This window comes from Elephas maximus, chromosome X (genome assembly GCF_024166365.1).
Source record: "Elephas maximus indicus isolate mEleMax1 chromosome X, mEleMax1 primary haplotype, whole genome shotgun sequence".
Classification (NCBI taxonomy): domain Eukaryota; kingdom Metazoa; phylum Chordata; class Mammalia; order Proboscidea; family Elephantidae; genus Elephas; species Elephas maximus.
The window spans coordinates 90,523,295-90,549,470 of record NC_064846.1 but is presented as its reverse complement, the minus strand read 5'-3'; the positions used below and the strand labels follow the sequence as shown (position 1 = coordinate 90,549,470).

At 36.9% G+C, this 26,176-nt stretch overlaps 1 protein-coding gene across 6 annotated transcripts in view; it reads right to left on the bottom strand.

Moving 5' to 3' along the window:
- ATRX (ATRX chromatin remodeler) overlaps window positions 1-26,176 on the bottom strand; it is a 409,611-nt gene that overhangs the window by 7,333 nt on the left and 376,102 nt on the right. The window lies entirely within an intron of this gene.

Sequence of the window (26,176 nt, the reverse complement as noted above, 5' to 3'; positions counted from 1 at the left end):
TGGGAACAACTTTGTTTTCTCAACCACTTTAGCTACCAAACAGTACACCGACAATAAAACTCAATTAGGCTAAAGAGTTACAGGACAATACAATGGGAATATATACTCCTTATATTCAACACAGAGGAAGGTCAAGTATAAATTACACTGTAAAGATCCATGAGTCAAATTTAAACTGATGTATACTTTTATCTATTATTATAGTGTCTTAAAAAAATCATGACATCTTAAGTCAGTTTTTTCAGGTTAAAAAGTAAAAGCCTAAAAATTGGGATCATTTATATACTCAGTAAGAACACCAAACTCTTGCTCTGTGTAATATAATCATGAGAGAGCAAGAGTAAGACACAAAGACAAATTGGATGGGGAAGAGAATTAAAGTGAATCACAGATATGCTACTAATAAAAAATTAAAATATTCACAAGTCGTTTATTAACAACTCAGACAAAAATATGGATCTATAAAAAACTAATTAATCCACTTTATGAAAGAATTTTCCATAGCTGTTTTTTCTCTTTTAAAACTATCTTACTTAGATTATAAAAACAATTCATGTCAATCACAGAAATTTCAGAATTTACAGGGAAGTATAAAGAAAGACACATTTATCATAGTTTGACCATTTGGAGATAAGTACAATTCCCATTATATGCACTTTAATCTCTTGCAGGGTTTTCTATGCACACCCATAAAAATATGTTCATTTTAAGCAAAATTGGGAAATTATACATACAATTTTGGTTTCTGTCTCATCCCATTTCATATTCTTATATAATTATAGAATATCTCTTTAATGGATACATAACAGTCCCTTGTTTTGGCCACTCAGATATTTTGACAATTTTTAAAATAATTTATTTTTGTTGTTGTTAAGAATATACACAGCAGAACATACACCAGTTCAACAATTTCTACATGTACGATTCAGTGACACTGATTACATTCTTTGAGTTGTGCAACCATTCTCACCCTCCTTCTCTGAGTTGTTCCTCTCCCATTAACATAAACTCACTGCTCCCTAAGCTTCCTATCTTTCCAGTTGGTGTTGTCATTTGATCCCATATAGACAGTTCTTAAAAGAGCATAATGCTCAGAGCAGACATTTTTTACTAGCTAAGCTAAACTATTGTTTGGTTTTAAGAAGACTTCAGGGGTATTTCTGGTTTAAGGTTTAAAGATTATCTCAGGGCAATAGCTTCAGGGATTAATTCAGCCTCCATGGCTCCAGAAAGTCTCGAGCCCATGAGAATTGAAAGTCTGTTCTGTATCTTCTCCCTTGTGATCAGGATTCTACTGTAGAATCTTTGATCAAAATGTTCAGTAACGGCAGCTGGGCACCATTCAGTTCTGGTCTCATGGCAGAGGAGACAGTTGTTCATGGAGGCAATTAGCCACACATTCTATATCCTCCTCCTATTCCTAACTCTCCTTCTTCCTTTGTTGCTCTAGAATAGAGACCACTGCTGTGCCTTGGATGGCTGCTTATGGAGTACTGAGTTTCAGTTTATGTTAATGAAAAAATCACATTAAGGGTAGGGTTGCACAGCTGATTAACGTAATTGCTGTCAGTAAGTTGTACACCTGTAAAAAGTTTAGTTGGCAAAAGTTGTTCAATTGGTGTATTTACAACAATGACAAAAAGAAAAGGTAGCTGCTGAGTCTGCTTATAAAAAACAAAACCAAACCCAGGGCCGTCGAGTCGATTCCGACTCATAGTGACCCTATAGGACAGAGTAGAAATGCCCCATAGAGTTTCCATGGAGCACCTGGCGGATTCGAACTGCCAACCCTTTGGTTAACAACCGTAGCACTTAACCACTATGCCACCAGGGTTTCCGAGTCCACTTATATAAACCAAATACCTCATGGGATTTTGTTCCTCGGTTTGGAGGTTTAGGGTCATGATTTCATGGGACATTCCAGTTAAATGGCCTAATAACATTTTTAGTGCTTCTGTTCTACCTCCTGGAGCCTTGCTGGTGTAGTAGTTAACAGCTCAGCTGCTAACCAAAACATCAGCAGTTCTAATCCACCAGCCACTCCTTAGAAACCCTATGGGGCAGTTCTACTCTGTCCTATAGGGTCCTATGAGTTGGACAGTGACAGGTTTTTTATTCTACCTCCTAGTTCATTGGGTAGTACCTGGAGTCTTAAAAGCTTGCAAACTGTCATTCAAGTTACAACAATTGGTCTCTACTTGCCTGCAGCATTTTCCATAGCTTTTTAAAAGCAAGTTCCCCAAGAACTAAGTATGGACTTAGTGAAGGAACATAATTACTAATCAAATGAAAGTATGGGGAAGTATAACACATTAAATTGAAATTTAATCTGTATCTAGTAATGCTTAATACATCTGTAAATTTTAGCACGAAGCCCACTTTTGAGTAGGATTTTGTCTTTACATCTTCACCCACATGTAGAACATAGAGTTCAACATACTGGAGAAGCCCAAATGTCTGCTAAATTACTCAAGATGAAAATTTCAAACCATCAGCCCCTAAGTTTTTTCTGAAAAATAGCAAATGCTGACACTAATTCCAAATACTGTGATATCTGGTATCATGTAGTCAAACAATTTTTATCTTGCTACCCCAAAAATATTTGAGACAATTACTTCTTTTCATGAAACCAAAGGAAGCAATTCTCTTGATACAGCTGTAACTGAGACTTCATAATTCATTTTGATATGCATGTGTTATTTCCTTTGTTAAAAATAGGTAACATTAAAAAACCATACAAACAAGAGGGCTCAAGGAGAGAGGGCTCATGGAAGTCTGCTTATGGAATACACAGAAGTTAACAGGTTTAGTTCTTTTGAAATGTTAATACTTCTCACCTACATCAGTGCAGAAACCTGCAATCAAAGCTGACTTCTCTGGCTTATGTCACAAGGAACAGGTTTATCAACCCTAGATAGATCTCCATAGCCCAGCATTACTGACCAGGTAGGCAGGGAGACAGACCAGCCTGCGTTAATTCTATTAAAAGATAATGCTTCCTACATGCAAAAATGCTCAACATCATTAGTCATTACCAAACCAGTTGCCACTGAGGTGATTCTAACTCATGGCAACCCCACTGTGTGCAGAGCAGAACTGTGCTCCATAGGGTTTTCATGGCTGTGACCTTTTGGAAGCAGATCACCAGGCTTTTCTTCTAAGGAGCCTCTGGGTAGGTCCAAACCTCCAACCTTTCAGTTAGTAGCTTCACGAGTAACCGTTTGCACCACCCTGGGACTCCTATCATTAGTCACTAGGGAAAAGTCAATTAAATCATAATGAGATACCACTTCATACCCATTAGGATGGCTATTATTATTTTTAAAAAATGAAAACAAATATTGGTGACAATGTGGAGAAATTGGGACCTTCACCCACTGCTGGTGAAAACAACATATGATACAGCCAATGTGAAAGTTTGGTGTTTCCTCAAAAACCAAAAACATGGAATTACCGTATGACCCAGAAACTCCACTCCTGGCTATATACCCAAAAGAACTGAACCCAAACCCAGTGCCGTCCAATCGATCCTGACTCATAGTGACCCTATAGGACAGAGTAGAACTGCCCCATAAAAAAAAAAACAAAACTGAAAGCAGGGGCTCAAATAGGTACTTGTACACTTGATCACAGAAGCATTATTCACAATTGCCAAAAGGTAGAAATAACTCAAATGTCCATCAACAGATGAATGGATAAATGATGTGGTATGCACATACCAAAATCCACTGCCGTTGAATAGATTCCAACTCACAGTGACCCTATAGGACAGACTAGAACTGCCCATAGGGTTTCCAAGGCTGTAAATCTTTAAGGAAGCAGACTGTCACATCTTTCTCCCAACGGAGCATCTTTCTCCCAATGGAGCGACTGGTCTGTTCGAACCCCTGACCTTTCAGTTAGCAGCCAAGTGCTTGAACCACTGCACCACCAAGGCTCATTTATAGACATACAATGGTATATTATTCATCCATAAAATGAAGTTCTGATAGATGCTATGACATGGATGAACTTTGAAAACATTATGCTAAATGAAATCAGTCAATCACAAAAGGACAAATATCCTACTTATATGAAATATCTAGATTAGGCAAATGCAGAGACAGAAAGTAGATTAGTGGTAACCAGAAGCTGGGAGGAGAGGAGAACAGGGAGTTACTGCTTAATGGGTACAGAGCTTGTCTGGAGTGATGCAGAAGTTTTGGAAACAAGTAGCGATGATGGTTACACAACATTGTGAGTGTAATTAATACCACTGGGTTGTACACTTAAAATTTTTTAAAATGGCAAATTTTATGTTAAATATATCTTCAAACAATTTTACAAAACATAATGCTTCCTTACATGTGCACCTCTCAGGTCCTCCTCCCTAAAACATGACTCAATACATAATAAAATCAGATAACTGCATAGTATTTTTAGCAAACAACCAATCCAAACATAATGAGAAAAGTCAGCTGTTCTATAATTCACCAAATTACAAGGTAAACATGTTCTATGATTAGTAGCTAATTTTATTTCTGTCTAGCAATAGGTGATGTTCTTAATCAACCAGAGTTAAAATCACATTTCTATAAGAAAGCAAACTAAGGGAAAGACCAGTGCACTAGGACCTGATTTCATTTCAGCTGTACCACTGATTTTCTTTGTAACACCAGATAATAACTTAGTCTAACTTTTGACTATAAATTAAACATGGATGAAATATTCTCTGCTCGAATGGGCAATAGAATGATATGAGAATAGCAGGAATAAATGAAACATCCAATTCTTTGGAAATAAACACGTCAATTTAGTGTTTATTTCTCAATTATAAACATCATGATTCACACATCGATTACTTTTGTTGTTGGGGGAACTCCTTCCAGAAATTCATGCACGCATGTGTGCCCACACAATCCTACATACCCTCTATACATTTTGGTCAGTTTTAAACAAAATGTCTGAGATATCACGGAGCTTCATCAAATCAATCCTTAGCATCCTGTAATTTCAAAGTCCAAATGTAACATCTTAGAATTGGTAGAAACTGAGGTGCAGAGACACAAAGTTTTTCAAATCACACAGCTAGGGACTACCTGGAACTAGAAGCCAAATTTCCTCTTATCCAGTGGTCATTCTATCACACTGCAAAGAATGCCTATTTTCTTGAAGCATGGTTCTTTCCATTTCCCAGATCTATCTTCTTAAATATGTCTTTTATACATGATTGAACTATGAAGCACATCCCTCACATGTGTTATTGCTGGCCCTATAAACCTGTCTAATCTTTGGCTGAAGAGTGAACCTCAGGAGTGACTTTAGTACTGAGTTAAAAGGGTATCTGGCAGTCAGACTCTTGGGGTTTTTCCAGTCTCTGTCAGACCAGCAAGCCTGGTCTTTTTTGTGTGTGTGTGAATTTGAGTTTTGTTCTACATTTTTCTCCAGCTTTGTCCGGGACCCTCTACTGTGATCCTTGCCAGAGCAGCTGGTGGTGGTAACTGGGCACAATCTAGCTGTTCTGGGCTAAGTCTGGTGGAGGTTGTGGCAGTTGTGGTCCATTAGTCCTTTGGACTCATCTTTCCCTTGTGTCTTTGTTTTTTTTCATTCTCCTTTGCTCCAGCCAGGGTGGGACCAGTAGATGTATCTTAGATGGCCGCTTGCAGGCTTTTAAGACCCCAGTTGCTACTCGACATAGTCAGATGTAGAACATTTTCTTTATAGACTCTGTTATGCCAACTGAGCTAGATGTCCCCTAACACCATGGTCCCCAGCCTTCAGCCAAGTAGCTCAGTATCTCAGGGCGTTTGGATGTGTCTATGGAGCTACCATGACCTTGCTTTGTACAGGTTGTGCTGGCCTCCCCAGTATTGTGTATTGTCTTACCCTTCACCAAAGTTACCGCTTATCTGTTAAGTGTTTTTCTATCCCCACCCTTCCCCTCCCTCGTAACCATCAAAGATTGTTTCTTTTTGTGTGTAAACCTTTTCATGAGTTTTTACAGTAGTGGTCTCACACAGTATTTGTCCTTTTGTGATTGACTTATTTCATTCAGCAAAATGCCCTCCAGATTCATTCATGCTGTGAGATGTTTCACAGATTCATCATTGTTCTTTATCATTGCATAATAAATGCTCCATAGTGTGTATATACCATAGTTTACTCATTCATCTGTTGATGGACACTTAGGCTGTTTCCATCTTTTTGCTATTGTGAATAATGCTGCAATGAACATGGGTTTACATATGTCTATTTGTGTGACAGCTCCTCTTTCTCTAGGATATATTCTTAGGAGTGGGATTGCTGGATTGTATGGTATTTCTATTTCTAGCTTTTTTAAGGTTATGCCATTTTGCATTCCCACCAGCAGTGCATAAGCATTCCAATCTCCCGCAACCTCTCCAACATTTGTTATCTTCTGTCTTTTTGATTCGTGCCAATAATGTCAGGGTGAGATGGTATCTCATCATAGTTCTGACTGGCATTTCTCTAATGGCTAGTGATTGGGAACATTTCCTCATGTGTCTGTTAGCCACCTGAATGTCTATGTGTCTTCTTTTGTGTAGTGGCTGTTCATATACCTCATTTTTTAACTGGATTATTAAACCTTCATTTTTAAGGACTACATAGTACTTACATTATATAGATACATTTTACCATTTATTTAATCATTCCCTCACTCAGGAGTTTATTAAGACATTTAGATCACTTCCAGTTTTTCATTATTACCAATCTGTAATGAAATGGGTTAATGGATTAAATTTTAATGTATTTCAAGCACTTATTCATACAATGATTACACGGATAATACTCAAGAACTTAGATAAGTATGCCTGCCACAATCTTCATTTTAACAAAGACAAGATATTACAAAAGTAAGTTTACTAACTTTTATAGCAACACAATTCATTTATACAGTTTAGAAGCAGGAAAGCAAAAATCATTCTTTTCTCCAAAGTGCTGTGTAAGAGACACAAATAAGAGAAAGAAGATATAGGATTCTAATACAAACTGTTTCTACATCTTTGCCTTTAGATTAATTGCAGCACACTATCAATATAAGAAATATGTGAGAAGAGTAAGAGGGCAAAATAGTATCTGTAGCAGAACATTTCTTTGGGAAGAAGTTTCAAAAAGTGCACAACAATTTATAAAGATTAATAAAAATTTCATCCTAATATACAACACATCAATCTGAGAAGAGGTTTTTTCCCCCCCTCTTTAAAGCATGCATATATATTAGCTGCTACAGTAACACTATCATTGAAAACAATACTGGAACAGAATCTATAATCACTAGGCCAACAGTCATCAAGATGAAGTTTAAATTACACCCAAATGTGTACCTTCACTTTTCTTTGTCTGAACTTCATTTTGCCTTAAGTGAAAAAGCTTACACGCTGGGAAAAGCATGGCCTATATTCTAGTTAACAATCTAAATTAACTTAAGCTTTAAAAGTTTAATTTTTAAAAAAAAATTCAATAAAACAAAATTAATGATCAAAGTTTGTTAATTTATCTAGAAGTTTAAAGTATCTTCAAGCTGACAAAAATTCCATCTAATTAATTCTGAAATTCAACCTTGAAAATAAAATTTTTATAAAACAATCAAGGCAAACTAGAGTACTGGAAATGGTACAACCAGAACAGAATGAATGAGAATGATGACACATTGTGAAAAATATAGCCAATAACACAGAATAATTTCTGTAGAAATTGTTAAATGGGAACCTAATTTGCTGTGTAAACCTTCACCTTAAACACAATAAAATAATATTAAAACAAAACAATCAAGGCTTTGCCTGGAGAGTGGGGTTTGCCATATTTCAAAAATACTTTGCTTGCCATCACTTTGATTTTGAGTTTTATAATATCTGAAAATAAAATGTCACTAGAATACTTAAGTGCCAAATGATCACCTCAAAAAGCTATGAAAAATTCCTTTAATTACTTAAATAAGCCTAAATTCTTAGTAAAGAAATTTAATATTCCTGATCAAAAAGCCTCTACCTTAAAATTTGAAGCCTGTTTCTTCCCAAACTACACTGGAAAAAAAATGCAGTATATTTGATAAGTAACACTAAAGAGCTACTGAATGAAGTTCAGATACCTCCACATATCAAACTTTTGGGTCAAGAGTACATAACACCTTTGCCAAAAAGCATTTATAAATATATTCAGATTCCCAAAGCAAACTGTTGATGTGAATAAGATAATGACAATTACAGAACAAAAGACTGCCAAACTGACTTTGGTGGAGAATAATGGTTTTCTACTCAATCAAACATTTAAAGAACTAGATATTATATTTAGCATTTAACCTTTAAAAATTATTCATTATAATTTTTACACATGTGACTATGATGTAGAGGGCTGTGATTCTAGATTTTATGTGACTCTGGTTACTTTCTATCAGCTTTCCAAGTACAGCTTGACTTGGAACTCAATTCTCATCCTACATAATCTAGGGTTCATATTATCTCTTTATTTCACAAACATTGTTACATCCTCTAATTGAACTACAACTCTGCTATAAAAAGGAAATAAAGGATACAAAATAGGAATAAAACCAACTATTTTGTGGTTTAAATTATATTTAAAGAAAGACGTTAAAAGATAAAGTATATTTATTTTTAAAATGATATAAATAAGATCATCTACTAATTCTTATATTGACCAAATTGCTCTAGTAATTTGTTTTTCTTTAAGGGTCCAAAATAATTAATATGTGGTCCAATAATAATTAATGTGAAAAGCTTGGTAATGTAAACATTAGTAGTAACTGAAGAGAGAAAAATGAGGTATTCATTTACTTAATTCCCCTTTAAGTATCACATCTTCTATTTTCTGCTGGTCCGATTCCTGAAAGTGTTAAAAGATTTACATCTGAATCAGTTAACCTAACCAAATGAGTAACACACTGTAGGATATTAATACACAGATACTGTGGTACTCAAGTATCTATATTAATTCAGGATCATTGATCATTCCAACATTTTAGTGCATTCTGAACTACCCTAAACGAAAACAGGCAAAAAGTGCAAGGACATGTATAGCCTTGCTTCCAGGTTTCTCTCTAAAATTAGACAATTTCATTACCAGATTGCTTGAATATATAGATACCAATATAATGTATTTCTCCTGCTAGAGGGAATCAATTGAGCCAATAAAAAAGACCTGTTAGTCTTTCAAATTTCAGAGAAAAATTTAATGACAGAATTTAGTTTAAATAAATATTACAGGTATAAAGGTAATAGCTTCGTAAACTGAGCTTTGTATGTAGTGGTTAAAGCAGAGGCTCTAGTGTACCGCTGTCTGATAGAACTCTCTGCAATGATGGAAATGTTCTGTGTCTGTGCTGTCCAATACGGTAGCTACTAGCCATATGTGGCTAGTGAGCACTTGAAATGTGACTAATGTAACTGAAGAATTGAATTTTTCATCTTAATTAATTTAAATGTAGACAGCCACGTAGGAGTCCCTGGGTGGCTCAATAGGGTTAAGCTCTGGACTACTAGCTGAAAGTTGGCGGTTTGAACCCATCCAGGGATCAAACTTAAAAAAAACAACAACAAAAAACCACACACATACCAAAAAAACACTGTACTTCCTAACAGAGGGGTTACAGATAGCTTAACCAAGTTTTTCTTAAAAAAGAAATTCAGATGTTTGACAGAATAGATCATCTGATATCAGAATTGTCCCAGAAAATCTTAGATATACGGCTGCCATGGTTATTAAAAAAAAACCCAGTGCCGTCGAGTTGATTGTAGAAGGCTCATTAAGTTATTACCTGTCCTGAGAATGTATACATGTTAAAAATTTTTAGCTGATACGTAAAGCATACCTCTCATTACCTAAAATGAAGAGTATGATAAACCTGAGCAATTTATACACATCAAGATCAAATACTGTCAGAACTGGAAGGGACGTCAGAAATAAGTCACTTTGATGTCATTTGACCAGAGACTGAAGCAGCACTTGATTTTTTAGTAATTCTTGTGTTTATATAAAGATAAAGGGCCTTGATTTTTTTTCTTTCTCTTTTGGAATCCTAACTTTGCCCCTTACTAGATGGGTGACCCCTCAGAACCAATTCCCTTATTAAAACGGTGACAATACCACCTATAACTCATAGGATTATTTTAAAGGATTAAATGAGATAATGTATTTAAATGAATATGTACTATTCCTTTTTCCTCATACTTTCTTTATCCTGTTTTTGAAAAAAAAATTAATCTTTTACACATTATCTATAAAGCATTCTCACAAAAAATGTTTTTCATGAATCTAATTAAGCCTATAGATCTAATTTTCAGTTTACAGAATATATGAGATAGAAGAATAACTTTAAACACACCGTCATGAAACAATCAGATAAATCCAGAATGAGGGGAGGAAGAAGAGATCATCATACTAAAAGAGACATAACAAAGAGTGTACCTTAAGTGGATCCTGGTTTGAACAAAGTGGCTGTAAAAGATGCTTAGGAGACAACTGGGGTACTATGAATACGGATGTGGTACTAGGTGACGTTAGGGAATTAAGAATAAACTTTGATATTTTGGTTATATAAGAAACGCCTTCATGCTTTAGAGATGGATACTAAAATACATAGAGGTGAAATATGGTAATGTTTATAATTTCAAATATTTCAGAAAAATAGATGGCAAAATATTGCTGCTGTTGCTAGCTGCCGTTGAGTCAGGCCCCAACTCAAGGTAACCCTATGCACAATGGAACTAAACACTACCTGATCCTGCCCCATCTCCATGATTGGTTTCAGACGGGACCACAGGGTTTTCACTGGCTGATTTTCAGAAGTAGATGGCCAGGCCTTTCTTCCTAGTCTGTCCTTAAGTCTGGAAGCTCCACTGAAACCTGTTCAGCATGATAACAACACATAAGCCTCCAAAGACAGATGGGTGGAGGTTGCACTTGAGATGTATTAGGTGGGAACTAAACTCAGGTCTCCCATATGGAAGGTGAAAATTCTACCCCTGAACTACCAATGCATCTGTTAAATCTAGATGATGGATCTATGAATATTCATTATATTTTTCTGGTTTGAAATTTTTCATAATAGAAAAAATTTTAAACTTTTTTTTCATATTTTCTTTGCAATAGGGAGAAAGACGACACCAGACTATGTGACAGAATCCTGGGACAGCCCAACCTCTAAAAGAGGGGGTCACTACCCTTTTTCCCCCTGGTTAGCTCTATATTTTAGCATATCAGAAAAGTTTTCTAAACCTGAGATCTGAATCTAAAGTCAGCTCTCTATAGATTTTTCTTTAAAGGTAAATTGAACGCACAACTTCAAGCCAAACAAACAAAAAAACAAACCAGCTGTCATGGAGTCGATCCTGACTTATGGAGACCATAAGAACTTCACATAGAATATCAAATTTAATTTTCATAATATCTCTGTGAAGTACATACTATTATTATTATCCCCATATTCCTAATGAGACTTCTAAGATGGTGAACCAGCATGGGCTGATAGACTCCCTCCCCAAACATCAACCCTGTTGAAACTATACGAGGAAAAAGGCAATGTGCACCCAGGCACGGGCAGACCACACACACACACACACACACACACACACACACGACATCCCTGGGGGGAGACAACAAACTGGTACCATATTCCTTTCGAAGCAGAGTATTGAAAGAGATGCAACAAGAATTTAAAATAAGCATGATAAATATACTTAAGGAAACGAAGGAAGATATTAACAATATGAAATTAGAACAAAAATCATTAAAAAAAAGAATCAAAATGAAATATTAGGGATAAAAGATACTCATTTAAATAAATAACCCAATGGGTAGTACAAATAGCAGGAGGGATATAGCTGAAGAATAAATTAGTGAGTGAGGAGATGAGACTAAACACTCTGCTAGAAGACGGAAAGGATAAAGAAATGCAAAAGCAAAGCTAGAAGATATGGAGGCTAGAAGCAGAATAACATTCTAAAAGGAGACAAAACTAAAAATGGAAAGGATAAGACTTTTGAAAAATTAATGGACACAAATTTCTCAGAATTATAGATGAGAAAGCTGAGGCACAGAGAAACCAAATAACTAAAGTCAAGATTTAAACCCAGGTGGTCTTGCCCCAGACCCTTGATCTTAACCACTATGCTATACTGACTGATGTCTGAAGATCAGTAAGTTCAGTGACAAAGGTTATTAAGGAGGACTAAAATCAGCTTTGCCACTCTAGGATTATAAAATAACTAAAGGATAGAAACTATAATCTCCAAAACTACACAACTTGGGTAACACAGAATATGTCTTTCCATCAACTCACAATACTGATTAAGAAGGTGTGAAGTCATATCAAAAGAGTGTGCCTCAATTTACTTCTTCCACAAGTTTAATCAATAAAATATTAATTTTACCACAGTATAGTATTTACCAAAAAAAAAAACCCCACTGCCATATAGCGTCTAGAGTCATGGCACTGAGTTGAAATGCAGACGACACCACTTATGTGACCTCTCCAATGCTGTAATACCATCATCTGTAAAAGTGAAATAAATGGTACCTGCCTTGGAAGGTGGCTATAAGAATTAAATGTGATAATACTAGTAAAGCCCTTATCATAGTGCTTGGCATAAAAAAAAAAAGCACTCAATAAACGTTGTTGTTATAAGTTGCCCTCGAGTTGATTCTGACTCATGGCGACACCATGTGTTTCAGAGCAGATTATGCTCCAAAGGGTTTCTAAGGCTATGACCTTTCAGAAGTAGATTGCCACACCTGTCTTCTGAGACACCTCTGGGTGGGGTTCAAACCACCAATCTTTTGGCTAATAGTCGAGCAAATATTTGTACCACCCAGGGACCTAAATAAATGTTAGCTACTTCTTACTTTTATTTTTAGTTCAAAAATTTAGCTAATAGTATTATAAAGGAACATCAAGTTACTACATACCTTGTGTATTACAATGACATGGAGATGGAAAACCAAAATGGAAGAACACACTTGACATTTCTGAAGCTGAAAGAACTATAAGAAAAAATTCAAGCCTCGAGTTGCAATACTGAAGGATTCTATGGGGAAAATATTAAACGACTCAGGAAGCATCAAAAGAAGATGGAAGGGATACATAGTCACTATACCAAAAAGAACTGGCTGACATTCAACCATTTCAGGAAGTATGATATGAGAAAGAACCGATGGTACTGAAGGAAGAAGTCCAAGATGCACTGAAGGCATTGGCAAAAAACAAAGCTCCAGGAACTGACGGAATACCAATTGAGATGTTTCAACAAATGGATGCAGCGCTGGAAGTACTCACTCGTCTATGCTAAGTAACCTGGAAGATAGCTACCTGGCGAACCAACTAAAAAAGAGATCAATATTTATTCCTGTTGCCAAAAAAGGTGATCCCACTGAATGTGTAAATTATTGAACAGTATCACAGGTAAGTAAAATTCTGCTGAAGATCATTCAAAAGCAGCTGCAGCAGTGTATCGACAGAGAACTGCCAGAAATTCAAGCTGGATTCAGAAGAGGATAAGGAACCAGGGATATCATTGCTGATGTCAGATGGACCCCGGCTTAAAGTAGAGAATACCAGAAAGATGTTCACCTGTGCTTTATTGACTATGCAATGGCATTCAACTGTGTGGATCATAACAAATTATGGATAGCACTGCAAAGAATGGGAATTCCAGAACACTTAATTGTGCTCATGAGGAACCTTTACATAGATCAAGAGGTGATCATTCAAACAGAACAATAAGACACTGCATGGTTTAAAGTCAGGAAAAGTATGCGTCAGGGTTGCATCCTTTCACCATACATATTCAATCTGTATGCTGAGCAAATAATCTGAGAAGCTGGACTACATGAAGAAGAACGGGGCATCAGGATTGGAGGAAGACTCGTTAACAACCTGCATTATACAGATGACACAACCTTGCTTGCTGAAAATGAAGAGGACTTGAAGCATTTACTGATGAAGATCAAAGACCACAGCCTTCAGTATGGATTACACCTCAACATAACGAAAACAAAAATCCTCACAACTGGACCAATAAGCAACATCATGATAAACGGAGAAAAGATTCAAGTTGTCAAGGATTTCATTTTACTTGCATCCACAATCAACACCCATGAAAGTAGCAGTCAAGAAATCAATTTGCATTGGGCAAATGTGCTGAAAAAGACCCCCTTAAAGTGTTGAAAAGCAAAGATGTCACCTTGAGGGCTAAGGTGCACCTGACCCAAGCCGTGGTGTTTTCAATCACCTCCTACGCAGGTGAAAGCTGGATGATGAATAAGGAAAATGAATTGACACCTTTGAATTGTGGTGTTGGAGAAGAATATTGAATATACCATGGACTGCCAAAATGATGGACAAAATCTGTCTTGGAAGAAGTACAACCAAAATGCTCTTTAGAAGCAAGGATGGAGAGACTATGTCTCACATACTTTGGACATGTCAGGTGGGATCAGTCCCCAGAGAAGGACATCATGCTTGGTAAAGTAGAGGGTCAGCAAAAAAGAGGAAGACCCTCAACGAGATGGACTGACACAGTGGCTGCAACAATGGGCTTAAGCGCAGGACCAGGCAGTGTTTTGTTCTGTTGTACACAGGGATCCTATGAGTCAGAACCGACTCGATGGCACTTAATGACAAAAACAACAGTGTACCTTGTTAAAAATACAGATTCTTAGGGCCCATCCTCAGAAATTCTAATTCAGTAGGTCTTAGATAAAGCCAGGAATCTGCATTTTTATCAAGCCCCCAGGTGACTATGATGCAGGTTAGTCCAAAGATTACACACAAGGAAAAACAATTTTAAAGGCATGTCAACCATTGCTTTACAAAGTTCAGCTTGCAATTTTACAACAAAAATTCATTTGTTCATTTAACAGATTTTTATTTAGTGCTTTCTATGTGGGAGCCCTAGTGGTACAGTGGTTAAGAGCTAAGCTGCCAACCAAAATGTTGATAGTTCAAATCTACAAGCCACTCCTTGAACACCGATTGGGGCAATTCTACTGTCCTATATGATCTCTCTGAGTCGGAATCAGCTTGACAGCAACAGGTACATACACGGGTACTTGCTGTGTGCTAGGTATTATGCCAGGTGCTGGAGATACAGTGATGAAGATACACTGACATGGTTCTTGCCCTCATAACTAGTAGGAAGCTTATAGTCTAAAGGTAATAGGTAAATCTTTTGTCCATAAAATCAAGAAGGTTCCTACCACTTAATTTATTCAATGAGCATTTAGTAAGTACAAGCCTGGTGTTTTAAATTTCAGAATTTCCATAATCTCATGCAGCAAATATTTCTAGTGCTTCAACTCTCCATAATGAGATGTTTTCTAAAGTCTACTCCAAATCTTCCCCAATGGAATCTTGCATACCACCCCCACCTCTGCCCTCTATGCCAACCCTGCCACTAAGGGCTGTCTCATATATGACAACAGTTTCTATTAATACCAATTTGTAACAAAGCTGGCCAGGGTTAGAAAGGCTGCTATCTAAGGGCATCACTGGCACCATTCTCTCTTTAACTCAGTGTTTTCCCTAAACAACTTAGTGACTTCGCCTCTTTAGTAGTTTTTCCTGTGTTGTAAGCAATACAATCAAAATAAGACAAAAACCCAAAAGACTTGAAAGCAGAGATTCAAATAGAGACTTGTACACCAATGTTCACTGCAGCACTATTCACAGTAGCCAAAAGGTAGAATCAACCTAAATGCCCAACAACAGATGACTGGATAAACAGAATGTGGTACATACATACAATAGAATACTACTCAGTCAGCAGGAGAAATGAAGTCTTGATATATGCTACTGTATGGATGGAACTGGAAGACATGTTGAGTGAATAAGTCAATCACAAAAGAACAAATATTGTAGGACCTTGTTTATATAAAAAGACAAGAAAAGGCAAATGTATAGAGAACAAAGTTTATTAGTGGTTACCAGGGGTGGGGGGGGAGAGGGGTTAACAGTGATGGAAATATTGTACTGAGTAAAGGTAGGGTTGCACAGCCGATTATTGTAATTGCTGCCAATAAGCTGCATACCTGTAAAAAGTTGAATCGGCAAAAGTTGTGTGATAGTTATATTTAAAACAACAATTAAAAAAAAAGAGTATCTGCTGAGGTTGTGTATGTACAACCAAAGACCTCCTGGGATTTGGCTTCTTGGTTTAGAGGTTTAAGGTCATAGTTTCATGGACATCCCAGTTAATTAGCCTAAAACCATGTTTAGTGTGTGCTTCTGTTCTAACTCCTAGTTCATTGTGCAGTGTCTGGGGTCTTAAAAGCATGCGAGCAGCCATCTACGGCACAATAATTGGTCTCTACTCACCTGGCGCAACAGAGAAAGAAGGAGAGTAAGGAACAGAAAGAGGATGGCTAACTGCCTTCGTGAACATGCCTCCTCTGCCATGAAACCAGAACTGGATGGTGCCTGGCTACCATTACTGAACATTTTGATCAAAGATTCTATAGAAGAATCCTGATCAAAAGGGGGAAAATATAGAACAGAATTTCAAATACTCATGGAATCCACAGTTCCTGGAGCCATGAAGGTTGGATGATTCCTTAACTATTGCTCTGAGATAATCTTTAAACCTTAAACCAAAAATATCCCCTGAAGTCTTCTTAAAACCAACCAATAGTTTAGCTTAGTAAAAAATGTCTGCCTTGAGCATGGTGGTCTTTTAAGAACTATCTATATGGAATCAAAGGGATAACAGCAACTTGGAAGATTAGACAGGAATGGGGCAAAGAATTTACATTAATTGGGGAGGAACGACTCAGAAAAGGAGGGTGGGAATGGTTGCACAGCTCAAAGATTTTAATCAATGTCACTAAATGGTACATGTAGAAACTGATGAATTGGTCTATGTTTTGATGCGTATATTGTATTTGCAGAGCCTTCGTGGTACACTGGTGCAGTGGTTAAGAGCTTATCTGCTAACCAAAAGGTCAGCATTTCCAATCCACCAGCTGCTCAACAACAACAACAACAAAAGATACAAAGTAGCACTGTAAATAAAACATGATCAGTCTATCAAGTAATGTAATGATTGTGTAGTTTGTGGGGGGATGCTAGAAATACCCCGTCACTTTTTAAAATTACTACAGAGGTATCAGCTGACTATAAGGTAGATAATTCTTCTACAGTTACCTATATTATTTAAGGGAAAAACTCTGTTAATTGCTGGAAATGGTAATGGTCTCTAGTCAATCTCATGCTAACTTCACTGAAAGTCGTTATCAATATCCAGTAATTAGATAATGCTATTATATTCCCTCCTGATTATAACTGATCTCTAAGGGAGATTCAAGCCTTGAATACCTGTCTCTTCTGCAGCCTCCCAGACCCAGTACCCAGTGCCATCGAGTCGATTCTGACTCATAGCGACCCTATAGGACAGAGTCAGCCTAGCTGAGATAATTTCCTCTGGCCCCAAGATATTTTTACTCTTCTGATGATCTATCTATGTCAAGATTAATCTTCTCCTAAAGATCAGGACCTTGTATGAGGTCTGTGGGGAATAAAATCCTCTGAAATTCCAAAAATGTAAGCCCATACGTGTTTTGGAGAAATGAACTAAGTATAACGGCAATATTAGTAACAACTACAGAAACAAAAACAGCAGCTAATATTTGAGCACTTAGTAAGTGCTAGGCAGTGTGCTTTACATGGATTATCTCCTCTGTGAGGTAGTTACTATTATCTTTTTATCTTCTTGAGGGATGTGAGACTTGGAAAGTTTGTGACATGCCTAAGATTATACCCCAAAAAGGGTAGTTGGCAGGTTACCTGGGAGAGGGACAGGGCTTAAACAATTTGCTTTTTACTTGGCATTAACCATCCCAGCAAATACTGAATAGGAGACTTATATAATCTACAAATTAATAGAAAAATTAAAACAATTTCTCTAGAGTTTATGTTTATTGGTGGTCTGTTTTCATTCAGATGAATAATAATGATTTTTATACCAGTGATTACAAACATAGGAACAATATTACAAATTGTTTTATTAAATAATAAACATATTAAACACAAAATAATATACATGAAGAGTGTGCTTCTTAGTTCAAGTAGAAACACGAGACTAAATGGGCAGCTCCTGTCTAGAGATGGGATGAGAAGGCAGAAAGGGACAGGAGCGGGTTAAATGGACACGGGAAACCCGGGGGGGAAAAGGGGAGTGTGCTGTTACATCATAGGGATTGAAATTAGGGTCACATAACAATGTGTGTATAAGTTTTTGTATGAGAAATTAACTTGAGCTGTAAACTTTCACCTAAAGCACAATAAAAAAATAATAAACATATTAAACTTGTGATAAGAGGCAGAGAAGTAGGAGACAATGACATTAAACCTCATGTGCACTTCAACTATGAGCACAGCTCCTTGGAGATCCATGTCAACAAAAATTGGGTTCATGTGCCACCATGTGGTTCATATACCATAAGGTTACTACCACTTACCCTACAATTAAATGGGCCCTTTTGAACTCTTATTCTCAAATATAAATGAATGGAAGTTCAGAGAAACTTCCTAAAATACGTTGATTTATTAGTCATTTTATACTTTACAAGAAATTATTTTAATGGAGCATATTTCACTGCAGTGTAAAGAATGACTAATGTAAAAACTTATATTACGATCTGCAGGCTAATAAAACTACACAATAACATCTTTGTTCAGTAAACTATGCTTTGAGGTATTAAAGTCTGAATAAATGACTAAAGAGAAGGGAAGAAAATTGTATACAACAATCAGGGTGGAGGAAGAAAACCTGAAGCCTTACTTTGCGTACTTTAGTTTAAATCCCCAGTTTGTTCTCTCTGTAATTACCAACAAGCAGTCTGAATTTTAAAAGGCATAGGTAGTACAGTGCTGGAAAAGGGAAACGCAAAAAAACCTTCTATACCAGTTTTACTGGCTTTTGTTTTCTTACAGACGGGCACAGAGCATAGGTTGTGCACATTGTACTTAAAAGGAACACCACACCCACTTAAGCATATTATGAAACATGACCTTGACCAAGATTTTCAACTCTAATATATGTGTAATTCATAAGTTTATTACCAGAGAGGTACTTTGTCCAACATAATTTACATACATATTAACAGAGGTTAGAAATTACATTAATATTTTGAAAACAAACACTTAAACATCAGTTAACAAATATACATCACTAGAAACTTGGGTTAAACTATTTCTAAGTTAGTACCATGATGAAGTTTCAAAATGGCTGAGGAACATTATCCAGAACAATTAAAGAAATGAATAGACACTTCATAGACATGATTCAGGAAGCCCTGAAATCAAGACATTACAGCATAGGTTCATAGGACTATAAAATGCTTAGATTTTAAAAACGGAAAAGCAGCAGCAGCAGCAACAAGAAACCATTGAGGAGATTTAAAAACTAAGTAAAAAAAATGTGCAAGTAATGGAGTTGAGTAGTGAGGAGAGCTGGCTAAGAAGATTCAGCAGAGGCTTGAAGACATGAAGTAAAGTTCCAATTCTTTTCCTTCCCAAACCCACTGTGACACACAGATCACTCTTTATTTCAATTTTATGGATTACAAAATAAGTCTAATTCTACCACCGCTTTTAAACAACATATGTATGGACCAGTAAAACATAATAAAAGTTAAGTTAAATATCACTATAAAGGTGACTAGAATTTCAAAAAAAGTCCATATAAAAGTCCCCAGTCAAACGAAACCAAACCAGTTGTGTCAAGTCAATTCTGACTCACAGTAGGTAACCCCATGTGTTTCAGAGTAGAAAGGCTCCACAGGGTTTTCATGGCTGTGACCTTTCTGAAACAGATTGCCAGACCTTTTTTCTCAGGTGCCTCTGGGTGGGTTAGAGCTGCCAACCCTTCAGTTAACAGCCCAGCACTTAACCATCTGCACCACCTAGGGATCTATAAAAGTGTCCAGCACTGTATTATTTTCTATGGATGATACAACAAAAGGTGCAAGGAACATAATTCTTGCCTTTAAAGAGTATAAAGACAAAAGACAAAAAAAATAGTCTAGTCTAACAGCCAATAAATTAGGTCTAAGACATTAAATCTAATTAGAAAACAGAGAAGTAAAAAGAACCTAAACAAGGACAGAAGTTATGTAATAATGACTTAACAGTGGAAAAGATAAGGCAGAAAGAGAGATAATAATCACATACACATAGGTTGAAAACTAATACTTTCAGTACCATCAAAGGACATTAAAAATTAATTCGGAAAAGACATGCAATTTAATCATTATTTAAATAACAGATATTTGTAGGGAGGGAATGAAAATGTAACATTTTTAGCAGTCTTTCATCTTTAAAATTACAGATAAAAAGGAAGATATTTGTAACAGTACTATAATAAGAGGAACCTAACTTGCAAAGGTCTTTAATAAGAGCTGGTTCAAATACTAAGAAATCCCTCAGCATGAGTATAAAAACATCTACTAGTACCCATTTCAGAGAGGATCAATCCAATTCTCATTAAAAGAAATCAAACTAAATAGTAGTGGGCAAATTAATAGAAATTCTAAATATAAGTCTAGGGAATAAGGTTAACATTTGGTGAGTACCAACACTATGCCTACTACCTCTCCACCCCCACTTCTACCACTTTACTTCAGTCATTTGGATCATTTTAATAGTGTCCTAACAGGTTTCTTAATATACACTCTCTTTTCTCCAATCTATCTTCTACACTGATTTCCACCAAAGTGATTGTTCTAAATAAAAATCTGATGTTACTCTCTTGTTTAAAATTCTTAAATAGACTACACACTCTACAACATAAAGTCCTAAGTCTCTAACTTCTATGATCTGATTCCTGGCTATCGCTATCTTTCCAAGCTCTTCTCTTACCTCTTCCCATACCCACCCCCCTCTACTCTATCCCCTTACACCCTATCTCTTATTTATTTTTAACTACTTGAGGCTCCTCAAACTTGCTATCCTGTTTTATGCCTCCTAGCAATGTAATCGACGGCACTGGGTAATGTAAACAATTACCTACTTCTATTTTAAAGAATAATTCAAATCTTCCTAATATGAAGTCTCCATCCCCAACTTTTCCCAGAAGGAACTGCATACCTCTTCCTTGGTGCCTGTACAGATATTATGGGTTATAGACTAAGACAGACTAGGAAGAAGGATATGGCAATCTAGTTTTAAGAAAATTGGCCAATAAAAATCATACAAATAGCAGTGGAACATACAGTGCTGGAAGATGAGCCCCTCAGGTTGGAAGGCACTCAAAATACAACTGGGGAAGAGCTACCTCCTCAAAGTAGTTGATCTTAATGACGTGGACAGAGAAAAGCTTTTGGGACCTTCATTTATTTGCTGATGTGGCACAACTCAAAATGAGAAGAAACAGCTGCAAACATCCATTAATAATCAGAATGTGGAACGTACAAAGTATGAATCCATGAAAATTGGAAGTTGTCAAAAATAAAATGAAACACTTCAAGGTAGATATCCTAGGCATTAGTGAGCTGAAATGGACTGTTATTGGCCATTTTGAATCAGATAATCGTGGTCTACTATGCTTAGAATGATGAAGTGAAGATGAACAGTGTCATATTCATTGTCAAAAAAAAAATTCAAGATCTATCCTGAACTACAACACTGTCAGTGATAGGATAATATCCATAGACCTACAAGGAAGACCAAGTAATACCAATATTATTCAATCTATGCACCAACCACTAATGCCAAAGATGAAGAAATTAAGATTTTTACAAACTTCTGCAGTCTGAAATTGATCAAACATACAATCAAACATACATTGATAATTACTGTTAATTGGAATACAAAAGTTGGAAATAAAGGCGGATCGGTAGTTGGAAAATATGGCCTTGGTGACAGAAACGATGCCACAGATCACGATAGAATTTTGCAAGAACAACGATCTATTAATCGGAAATACCTTTCTACAACAACATAAATGATGACTATATACGTGGAATGCGCCAGATGGAATAAACTGGGATCAAATCAACTACATCTGTGGAAAGAGGCAACAAAGAAGCTCAATATCAACAGTTAGAACAAGACCAGGAACTGACTGCGAAACAGACCATCAATTGTTCATGTGCAAGTTCAAGCTGAAGCTGAAGAAAATTAACACAGGTCCACGAGAGCAAAAGTAATGACCTTGAGTATATCCCACCTGAATTTAGAGAACATCTCAAGAATAGGTTTGAGGCACTGAAGACCAGACGAGTTGTGGGGTGACATCAAGGACATCATACATGAAGAAAACAAAAGATCAGCAAAAAGACAGGAAAGAAAGAAAAGACCAAAATGGATGTCAGAAGAGATCCTGAAATTTACTCTTGAATGTAGAGTAGATAAAGCAAATAGAAGAAACGATGAAGTAAAAGAGGTGAACAGAAGATTTCAAAGGGTGGCTCGAGAAGACAAAGTGAAGTATAAAATGAAATGTGCAAAGACCTGGAGTTAGAAAACCAAAAGGGAAGAACACACTTGGCAATTCTTAAGCTGAAAGAACTGAAAAAAAATTCAAGCCTTGAGTTGCAATACTGAAGGATTCTATGGGCAAAATATTGAATGACACAGGAAGGATCAAAAGAAGATGGAAGAAATACACAGAGTCACTGTACCAAAAAGAATTGGGCGACATTCAACCATTTCAGGAGGCAGCATATGATCAAGAACCAATGGTACTGAAGGAAGAGGTCCAAGCCTTACTGAAGGCATTGGTGAAAAACAAGACTCCAGGAATTGATGGAATACCAATTCAGAAGTTTTAACAAAGGAATGCAACTCTGGAAGCTCTCACTAGTCTACGCCACAAAATTTGGAAGACAGCTACCTGGCCAACTGACTGGAAGAGATCCATATATGTGTCTATTCCAAAGAAAGGTGATCCACTGGAATGTGGAAATTATCAAACAATATCATTAATATCACATGCAAGTAAAATTATGCTGAAAATAATTCAAAAATGGTTGCAGCAGTACTTCGACAGTTAACTGCCAGAAATTCAAGCCGGATTCAGAAGACGATGTGGAATGAGGGAAATCACTGCTGATGTTAGATGCATCTTGGGTGAAAGCAGAGAATACCAGAAAGAGGTCTACCTGTGTTTTATTGATGATGCAAAAGCATTCGACTGTGTGGATAACAAATTATGGCTAACATTGCAAAGAACAGGAATTTCAAAACACTTATTTGTGCTCATGTGGAACCTGTACATACACCAAGAGGTGGCTGTCCAAAATAGAGCAAGGGGATACTGCATGGTTTAAAATCAGGAAAGGTATGCATCAGAGATGTATCCTTTCACCATACATATGCAATCTGTATGCTGAGCAAATAATCCGAGAAGCTGGACTATATGAAGAAGGCAACATCAAAACAGGAGGAAGACTCATTAACAACCTGCATTATGCAGATGACACAACCTTGCTTGCTGAAAGTGAGGAGGACTTGAAGCACTTACTGATGAAGACCAAACACTACAGCCTTCAGTATGAATTACGCCTCAACATAAAGGAAACAAAAATCCTCAAAACTGCACCAATAAGCAACATCATGATAAATGGAGAAAAGACTGAAGTTGTCAAGGATTTCATTTTACTTGGATCCACAATCAACACCCATGGAAGCAGCAGTCAAGAAATCAAAAGACGCACTGCATTGGGCAAATGTGCTGCAAAAGACCTCTTAATGTATTGAAAAGCAAATATGTCACCTTAAAGGCTAAGGTGCACCTGACCCGAGCCATGGTGTTTCCACTCACCTCCTATGCATGTGAAAGCTGGGTAGTGAATAAGGAAGATGGAAGAACTGATGCCTGGGAACTATGGTGTTGATGAAGAATATCGAATATATCATGGACTGTGAGAAGAATGAACAAATCTGTTCTCAAAGAAGTACAGCCAGAATGTTCCTTAGAAACAAAGATAGCAAGACTTCATCTTATGTACTTTGGACATGTTATCAGGAGGGACCATTCCGTGGAGAAGGACGTCATGTTTGGTAAAATAGAGGGTCAGCAAAAAAGAGGAAAACCCTCAATGAGATGGATTGATACAGTGGCTGCAACGACAGGCTCAAACATAGGAACGACTGTGAGGATGGGGCAGGACTGGGCAGTGTGTCATTCTGTTGTACCTAGGGTCGCTTTGAGGTGAAACAGACTCAACAGCACCTAACAACAACAACATGAACTTTTTACTATATTTATCCGCTTAAGGTATGCTTATTAGACTGTAATCTCCTTGGGAGCAGGAATTTGCCTTATTTACCAGTGTATCCCTAGTGTTCAGCATAATAACTGGTACACTGTAGGTACCTGTATAGCTTTCAATCAATGACTGAATAAATAAGCTTCATTATTTAGGTTGAAACTTTTTATTACTTAACCATTAAAAGTAGAGTCTATCATTGGTTATTGAGTTCTACTATCTCCTTTATTGAAATGTCTGATTCAAGTCCCCATCCTGCATCTTACTGCCAAGCCAATTTTCTAAAAGATCACTTTTGTCATGAAACAGCTTCATTCAAGAACTTATGGTGAATACTATCTTAAATACAAATGCCTTTCATGGCATCCAACTTCAACTCTTCTTTCCATCAGGCAAATTTCTTCACCATACTTTGAAACTGGGACATAAATTCTAACCTCTGTGCCCTTGCCCAAACTGTTCCATCCTACCTTTACACCTTATCCTTCTCTAATTCAATTAAATACTAACCCATCCTTTATGGGCCAATCAATCTGATTTTTTCCATCAAACGTGTACCTGAATGTGCCATTCTCCTTTTTCAAACTATAGCACACACGGAAACCCTGGTGGCGTAGTAGTTAAGTGCTAACCAAAAGGCTGGCAGTTCAAATCCACCAAGCGCTCCTTGGAAACTCTATGGGGCAGTTCTACTCTGTCCTTTAGGGTCGCTATGAGTTGGAATCGACTCAATGGCAACAGATTTGGTTTTCATTTTGGTTATAGCACACATATTCAGTACTCATCTGTGAGCACTTCATCCCTTTGTTTTAAGAATGTTAACTTTTCTCTCTCCAACTGGACTATTAGCTCCTTGAAGTAAATTTCACATATATCTTAATATACTTCTTGAAACACAATCCAAAAACTATTGGGCTCAAGTTCCAGCTCTACCAGCTTACCATTGGGTAATCATAAACTCTCTAAGCCTCAGTTTCCTGAGACAATACGTATGTATGTGATAGGCCTTTGTAAACCTTAAAGTTTGCTATAAATTTGAGTAATTTACAATTTCATAAGCCATGAGCTAAACTGATTATATGATCTTAACAATTTTAACACGTAATAGTATTCTGTGAAAGCATTCTATACTTAAAAATCTAGCTTTATTTAAAATAAAGCATTTTAAATGTCATTCACTTCTGGGGATCCCAGGTCCTCTGCCTTATTTCTTATACTTGGAACTAACTTTCTAGTCTCTGCTTGGGGGGCAGTAAAGTATAATGATTAAGAGTACATGCTTTGCTTCTTATGCACAACCAAGCACCTTGAAGGCTAAGGACCATAGATTCGGGGGACATGTACATCAACTGGCATAACATAGTGTGTAAAAATAATATTCTACACCTTTCTTTGGTGAGTCGTGTCTAGGGTCTTAAAAGCTTGCGAGTGGCCATCTAAGATACAAATAGTGGTTTCTTTCCACCCAGAGTAAAGAAGAGTGAAGAAAACCAAAGTCTCAAGGGTGCAATTAGCCCAAAGGACTAACGGACCACATGCACCACAGCCTACATGACCCCAGGACCAGAACAAGATGGTGGCCGGCCACCACTACTGACTGTTCTGACTGGGATCACAATAGAGGATCCTGGACAGAGCAGGAGAAAAATGTAGAACAAAAAATCAAATTCATAAAAACAAACTAGACTTACTGGCCTGATAGAGACTAGTGGAACCCCCAAGATTATGGCCCTAAGTTACCCCTTTTACTTGGAACTATAGCCATTCCCAGACACTACCTTTCAGCCAAGCAATAGACAGGCCTATAAAACAAACAATAACACCAGAAAAGAATGTGCTCTGTAGAACAATTATATGAGACCAGAAGGGCAACATCTGCCCAAAAGTAAAGATGAGACAGTAGGAAGGAGCAGGAAAACCAGATGAATGGAAAGCAGGAAGCCAGGGTGGAAATGCA